The following is an 8699-nucleotide window of genomic DNA, read 5'->3' as shown; positions in this document are numbered from 1 at the left end:
TACAAAAAGTTTTTATAAGTGCAAGTAGATGGTAGTAGGAAAAAAAAAAAAAAAAAAAGAACCAGGGAAGATTTTGAGAGTGCTGGAATTAGTTGAAACCACACATATCCAGCCTGCAATTCACACAATGAAAGCACCAATTTGTAAACTCATAATTACCATTCATTTAACAAAAAAGGAAAGTAAATTTTACATATTTGTGCTCATATAGAACAGAATCAAACCGATTAGAGAAGCCAATTTTGCTGCAACAAAGACCTTAAAAGGCAGCCAAGCAACAAAATCTATAAAAATAAATTGAACAATGAATAGTATCACGTTAGATTATTGATTACCAGTCATCTAACAAAAAAGTAAAGGAAAGTTTACATATTTGTGCTCGTATAGAACAAAATCAAACCCAATAGAGAAGCCAATTTTGCTGCAACAAGACTTTAAAAGGCAGCCAAGCAACAAAATCTATAGAATTAATCGAACAAGGAATAGTATCACATTAGATTATTGTCGAAATTCTCATAATCAAAAACAGTAATCAAGAGAAGAGAAGAGAGAGAGAGAGAGAGAGTAGAGATAGAGAGACAAACAGAGAGAGAGGAACCCATATGTTGAAAAGCTATATTCCTTCTTGAAAGGGTCAGTCATTGAAGAGCATCTTGAAAAGTTATCTTCAATATGTTGATAGAAAAGTTTCCTTGCTACTGGTCACCCAAAGCTGGTCCCACCATCCTTCCAACGATTTTATTGGTTGACATATTCTCACCTAGTGACTGCATATATGGAGCTAAACCAACCAACATATTGACTCAACTATCTGATAGAAAATCCAGGAATCAATTCTCTTTAATAGGGTTTTAAAGATACCAGTCTCCTATCTATCGACAACAAACTGCATTCATCTTAGAATCAATAACTCACCTCATATATCACAAAATCAATGATTCTTCTACACATTCTTGCCAAAACAGAACCAGAAGGGGGAAAATAAATACAATGTACATATACATATCTTGTAAGGGGGTTTGATCTTCTCAATGACAGCAGAAAATGATTCAAAAGAGGTGCATCATTCTCTTCAATTTCAGCAGCTTGTCCCTAAACAGCAAGCACATCTACCAATAAACATGTCAGATTAACCCAAAATAGTTCAACAGAATCAAACCACTAATATATATACACTTTACATGCATCATAGCACAGAAATTAGAAATCATCAAAAGCTGGGACTTTCATATGTCTAATACACATTTAGGTTCTAAGTTATAGTCTACCTACTTGAAAAATAACAGCAGAAATATCAATCAACATATATAGATCATGACACCCATAGAGGCTAGTAAGTGTCACTATCATTATTATTATTATTATTATTATTATTATTATTATTATTATTATTTTTCTCTAACATCAACTAAACCTATTCTCCCACACTTAAACACACTCACGATCCATCAGACCTCTAATGCACTAAACTTTATAGAATCAATATATCAAATGGCAGTAAAGTCTGGCTGACCTTGTAACAGTCAGAGCAGCCCACTACCTAGCTATGTTTACCCCTGATTACAGGTATTCATTCTAATACTTAAGGTTGATGAATAGTCAGCTTTTTTCTGTAAACATGTAATGGCATCCTAAATAAGTTGCAGAAACTACAACTCTGTAATCATACACTTACGCATTCAAAGACTTATCGATGTCACTGATCCAATGCTTGGTCACCGATAATAACAAAGCAGGTTTATTTTAGGATTGAGAAAACTTTAGAGAACATGAAAAACCAAAGAAAAAATACACCATGTTCCATTTCATTCTTTTAAAAGAAGCCTAAATATATTGTTAAGTCCAAGCTTGAAAGATTATAGATTTATTGAAGTCCAAGCATGGAAGTTCAAAGGAATCATAACTTTCTCAAAGAAATCACTTTGCTAACACTGTAAACAGAAATTGTGAGTATATATATAATTAGTTAATTACATCAACTCACTCAATTTTCGTTTCATTACTGGCCCCCCATTTTAACAAACATTTTTGGGATAAACTCCTATCACAATTCATCTAGGTTAAATTTCAATATGAACCCTGTGGTTTTCAAGATGTCTATTGTAGGCAACACCCATCTAATTTGTAAAACAATTACCAATATTTTTCCTGTATATAATGCCCTTATCATGGGCACACTGTAGACCTAAATTTGAATTTTGGGTGATTAGTTACAACTTATATCAGATAATGCCATGTAAGAGAAATTTTTTAAAAATTCTAACAAAGTAATTAAATCAACAAGCAGGCACAAAACAAACAGTAAACATACTAAACTTAAAGATAAAGAAACAACCACAAAGAGCTGACTATATACGGGAGTTGCACAAGCTTATTGAAATGAATAAGTAGATTTTTAAAATTTAAAAAAAAAAAATCCAATGTGGTTCAACAATTCCAATGAAATATAAGGGTTGAAAATGGATTTTCAAGAACATAACTCAAAATCAATTAACCCAACTACCCAAGCAAAACCAAATCTACAAATATGCAAAATAGAACCAACTCCAACCACAATACCTTAATGAAAACAAAATCTAACACAAATACCTAAATCAAAATGAATGAAAAGAAAATACACCAATGGTTAGGATTGCAGTAGAAAATAACAAAAAAAAAAATGGCAGAGAGAAAGAAGTGATAGAGAGACAAAGGGAGAGAGCTTATCACAAATTAAAAGTTCACTACTTGCACATCCAAGCTCCAAAAAGAAAATTCCCGCACCTGTCAACATGTCATTAGTGGGACTCTTAACATGCACTCAAAGTTACAAAACAAAAAATAAAACTCTTCACTACAAGAGGAACCCATACTTTCTTGGAATTAAAGCAACCATGTTTAAAACATGCAACTCTTATCTTATGCAACTGTCCAAAGAACACAAATCACAACACTGATAAAGCTCCAAAAAATAATAATAGATTAACTTTGAAAAGTTGTTATAAGTGCAACAGATGGCAGTAGAGAGAGTAAGCAGTATAAACCAGCTGACTAGTGCTGGAATATGTTAAACCCATACAAATAGAGCCTAAAATATAGACATAGCAACCACTAATTTTATTTTTAAAGTGAATTTTGAATTCTTAAACCCATAATTACCAGCCAGGCCACATAAAGTGATTGTGCTCCAATAGAAGAGACCTAGCATACGCCTTCAACCAAAATCTATAAAATAAATCAATAAAGGAATTGAATAAGATCATGTTTGACGTAACAGCATATTGCAAGAAACTTTCAAGAAAAATTAAATCAAAAGAATGAGAATGGAGTTTTATTATTCTTCTCTTGCAAAGATATTATGAAATTTTCAGTGAAAATATTCAAAATTTCCATGAAGAATTTTAATTTCCAGGTACATGATGAAAGAAAAGAGAGCTTACCCCCAAATCAAACTCTGCCGCTTAAGCTGCAAGCACCAAAAAAGGATCTTCTTCCTGTAGACAAGTCAGGATAGAGATTCATAGCATGCACTTGAAAGTTACAAAACAATGAATAAAAGAACTCTTCTAAATAAGAGAAGTCAGAATAGAGATCCATAACATGCACTCAAAACAAAACAACAAATAAAAGAACTCTTCCCAACACAAGAAATCCTCCACATTACTGGCATTTGAGCAACCATGTTTAAAGCATGCAACTCTTAACTTATGAAACTGTCCAAAGATGATAAATCACAACACTGATATATAGACAAAGCAAGCACCAATTTCTGCCAAACAAATGGAGCCCGAAATATAGACATAGCAAGCCACAATTTTTGTTTAAAAGTGAGTCTTAAATTCTTAAAGCCATAATTATCAGCCAGCCAACAAAAAGTGATTGCACTATAATAGAAACAACCAAATTGATCCAGAAGACGCCTTCAACCAAAATCTATAAAGTAAATCAAACAAGGAATTGTATAGGATCATGTTTGGAGGAACATCATCTTGAAAGAAACTTCAAAGAAAAATTAAATCAAAAGAATAAGACAAGAGTTTTATTATTGTTTCAGATTCAACAGTTCTCCAAAAACTCTGTTTATCAAGTACAAGAAAGTCCAAATTAAACCTTCCTTCCTGAAGACATATCAAGATCAATATTATCAAACATTGTCCTAACAAGTTTATAAAGATGTCATTCTTGGACAATTCACTCGCAAAAAATGAATTGCGAATAACCAAGCAAGTTCCAAGATTACGAATAATCATGCAAATCCAAAAAAATAAGTTAAAGCAATTTAATGCCCAGAAAGCCCAAAAACTCAAGCCTAACGCCAATTAAAACAGGAAAAGGCAAAAAAGAATTGACTAAAAAGTTTGTCACAATCCCTGTTAATCTAACTGCCCCACACCAATAAGAGGATTACCACATTCAAATTAGATATAACCTTGATAAAAAAGAATTCACTAAAAGTTTGAAATTAAAAATAATAATAAAATAAATAAAGGGACAGAGGAAAAGAATTGTAACGAAAGTGTCAAACCCTCACTATGAGAAACTGGAAAAAGAGAAAATAACAAAAACATGGAGGAAAAAGGAAGAGACAGAGAGCTTATCGCCAAATCAAACTCCGCTTCTTACGCAGCCAAGCACCCAAAACAAAATCCAGCACCTGTAAAATAACATGCACCCAAAGTTGCAAAAGTTGAGAAACAATGAACAGAATAACTCTTCACTAATTAATCCAATACATTCCTAGCATTTAGAACAACAATGTTTGAAGCATACAAGTAGTTAAGGGAGAATTAAGATCGAAGGTAACTAAAATCTAAGACACAACCGCAAAAAGGTTATGATAAATATCTCTATTCAATATAATATATAATTTTTAAGGCATAATAAATAGAAAAATACCAATATTAGATTGTTGAGAAAAACAAAGAAAATATCTCAACCCAATGTCACTACAACAAATTATTTTTCTAACACATAAATATCTTAATCCAATAACTAAACCTTTAAATTTTTTGAAGAAATAAAAATAAAAATGCCATCAAACTTCGTTGGCCAAGTAGATATACCACAGCATTTAAATTTTGTAAACATGGGAATTGGGGCAACGAAGTCATCAAAACACCCCTCTGTGTGGTCCAACAACACAAGACAAGCACAAGTATGTAAACTTTATACACTTGTGCTCCTAAAAATAGCCAAAATAATCTATAAAAAGACAACTTTGCCGCCACATACAAACCTTGAAAACTGCAGAGCACCAAAAATCCATAAAATAAATTAATCAAGGGATAGTATCATGCTTAAGGGAATGGTAAATTTAACAAGTAAATTTAGAACAACAATGTTTGAAGCATACAAGTAGTTAAGGGAGAATTAAGATAGAAGGTAACTAAAATCTAAGACACAACCGCGAAAAGGTTATGATAAATATCTCTATTCAATATAAAATATAATTTTTAAGGCATAATAAATAGAAAAATACCAATATTAGATCGTTGAGAAAAACAAAGAAAATATCTCAACCCAATGTCACTACAACAAATTATTTTTCTAACACATAGATATCTTAATCCAATAACTAAACCTTTAAATTTTTTGAAAAAATAAAAATAAAAATGCCATCAAACTTCGTTGGCCAAGTAGATATACCACAGCATTTAAATTTTGTAAACATGGGAATTGGGGCAACGAAGTCATCAAAACACCCCTCTGGGTGGTCCAACAACACAAGACAAGCACAAGTATGTAAACTTTATACACTTGTGCTCCTAAAAAATAGCCAAAATAATCTATAAAAAGACAACTTTGCCGCCACATACAAACCTTGAAAACTGCAGAGCACCAAAAATCCATAAAATAAATTAATCAAGGGATAGTATCATGCTTAAGGGAATAGTAAATTTAACATTAACAAGCAAATCCTGAGAAGCCAAGTTTGCTAAAACAAACTCCTTAAAAAAAGTAGCCAGCTAAAAACATTTTGAGAGTGATGAAATTAATAAATTCAAGAAATGCAGCCAAAGCTCATAATTACCAGCTATCTCACAAAAAGGGACAGGAAAGTTTACATACTTGTGCTCCTATAGAACTAATCAAATCTATTAAGGGAAGCAAACTTTTCTGCAACAAAGGCCTTCAATAGGGGACTAGCACCAAAATCTATAAAAATAAAATGAATGTGGAATAGTATCACATAAAATTGAACAGAGTGTTGAAAGACACTTAAGGAAAAACTGAAATCAAGAAAAGAGAATAGTTTTCTTATTGTTGAAGCCAGCAGTGCAAAATCTTTTGCAAAGTCCAAATCACAAATTCTCCTCCTGTAAACATATCAACACTTAAACAGGCAAACATTGTCCCCAAAAAACAAACAAAAGAAGCTAATGAAAAAGCATAATGGTAAATTTGAGTCCAAAATAGCAAACAACTACAGAGTAACAACAAACTACATTGGAATTTGACAACATCTACTCACTTTCAATGATTAGAAAATCAATCAGCAACCATCAGAATCTAGCGATTCTAGCCTAAGTAATCAAAGCGATTACAACAAACAACAGTGTTTTCATGATTTTAGGATTCTTACTGTCACTATCCGGTTTACACTACATACAATGAGGATTTAGAGAATTAGATTGAACAATAAAAATCAGAACGAAATATTTATCTATGAACAATGAACTGAAACTCTTGGCAAAGTTAGAGGCAATCATTACAATGAAACTAAATTGTTGACAGTAAAAGTATATTCCTAGAGAACTTGCAATACTTTAGAAGGAAGTCTAAACCGATTTCCTATAATTTATATTAAAGCCTTGCAGTGATTTTTAAAAATCAAGATTTTAAGGCAGTAGCGTTTTCAGTGTTGTTGAGCCTAAATTAAGAAAATGGCTTAAACATCATCACTATCATCTCCCCACAAAACTAATGGTATAATCTGTGCATATTAACCAATTTACTCTACAATAACGTAATGGAGTATTAGACTATCAGTCCATGCCTCTTTTTTAACTACCCAAATACTTCTACATTGGAAGCTTTCATAAAACATTTTGCATGCAACACAAATACCCTCAAGAATTGATTTCCAGAATCAAGGTGGAGTCTCAATTTTTTAATTCCACAATCCAAACATGGCAAAACTCATAACAAAATCATATAAATACAATACCCATAGTCAATTGAGCCTATATTTGCAAACAACAAAAAACTTGGAAAAACCATTCATGCAAAAACTTTATATTAAAAAAAAAAAAAAAAAAAAACTCCTGATTGCACATCTATACATATGTAGATATAAATATGTTGGTATGCAACTCTACTCCCATCATTTCCGCCAATCTTTCTCACCAACTCCTCTGCCCCAACCATCATTTCAACCGTCAGATGAAATTGGAGAGTTACGGGTAAAGAAAATAGATCAATCCTGCATACCCTTTAACATGGAAAATGATGAACAGTTGTATCACATTCCAAAAGGACGTTTAGAATAATGAAACCTCATAATATCAATGTTATATGTAATTAAACTTCATTAAAAAAATGAAAGGGTATAATCCTAGTCCTAGAACATACAAGAGATAAAGTTTTTTTTTTTTTTTTTGTAATCAGTAGCGCTAATTTCTTTATTTATTTATTTGCTTATCTATAAATCCAAAAATTTTATTTAATAAAAAAAAATTGGTATAAAAATTGTTCCATTGTCCAAAGTTTGAACTAACCCTGAACTTCTAAGGGCCTGTTTGGTTTGAAGAAAAAAGTGGTGTTTTCTGTATTCAAATTCAGTTTTTTGTAAGACCCACCACAAAATTTTCGTTTGGTTTGCAAATCTGTACCCAGTTTTCATTTTCAAATATCCAAAAAAAAAGTGAGTTTGAATACAGAAAATGAAAACAGAGAGACTCCTGAGGATTTGCCCATTTGGGCATTTTAAGAGAGGGCAAAATCAGAAAAAGTGAGAGACATACATACATACATACATACATACAGACACGCGCCGCCCCATAAGCTTTCCCATCTCATCTCTCTCCCTTTATTTTTCTTAAACCCTAAAGATTGTGCTGAAAGCGAAGCGCTTTCCTCTCCGATTGCATTACACGCGCCGCCGCATAAGCTTTCTTCAACCCATCCATTTTCTGCAACCTAACAAAAACACACACAAATTTTTTTATTTTTCAATTTCAAATCTTTACTTATATTTTATAGACGAAAAGATAAAATCGAAGTTCAAAAAAATTAAGGAAAACAACAACGTTATATAATCAGCGGTGGTGGTAGCTACCGTAACCAGGGCTTGGTCTTCCATGAGTGTTGAATCTTGAATGGAATGTGCGTTGCTTTGGGGTTCTCTCTCTGTTTCTCTCTGAATCTCAGAGTTTTTTATTGTGAAACTGAAATGTGAGAGAGAGAGAAGAAAAAAGGGAGATTTATTTATAAGTTTATTTTGCCCATTCACTCGTAGCAGTGTGCCTTTGTGTATTACGTATTTGCCCCCTTTTTTTGAATTTCAAATTTCATATTCTTCCCAAAGAATTCCTAAATTGTTAGCCACAACTTTTTCTCTCTTTTTTTTTTTTTTTTCTTTTTTTTTCCTTTTAGTAAACTGGAAAAATAATGTAAGCAATGGATGCGTGTATAAAATAAAAACACAATTTCTGTTCATTTTGCAAAAAAAAAAAAAACATAATTTTTTTAATTTTATGTATTTTTTTACAAAACATCTA

The 8699-nt window shown here is 31.9% G+C and overlaps 1 long non-coding RNA gene across 1 annotated transcript; it reads right to left on the bottom strand.

Annotated features, from left to right (window-relative positions):
* Nucleotides 1-8007: 8007 nt before the first annotated feature.
* On the bottom strand, nucleotides 8008-8380 carry LOC142618326 (uncharacterized). The gene is made up of 2 exons (XR_012841259.1): nucleotides 8258-8380; nucleotides 8008-8118 (listed from the first exon to the last, which is right to left on the bottom strand). It is a non-coding gene; the product is annotated as an uncharacterized LOC142618326 (long non-coding RNA).
* Nucleotides 8381-8699: the final 319 nt, after the last annotated feature.

Source organism: Castanea sativa, chromosome 12 (assembly GCF_040712315.1).
Source record: "Castanea sativa cultivar Marrone di Chiusa Pesio chromosome 12, ASM4071231v1".
Taxonomy (NCBI): Eukaryota; Viridiplantae; Streptophyta; class Magnoliopsida; order Fagales; family Fagaceae; genus Castanea; species Castanea sativa.
Note: the sequence above shows the minus strand (reverse complement) of the source record. Positions and strands in the feature narration are given on the sequence as shown.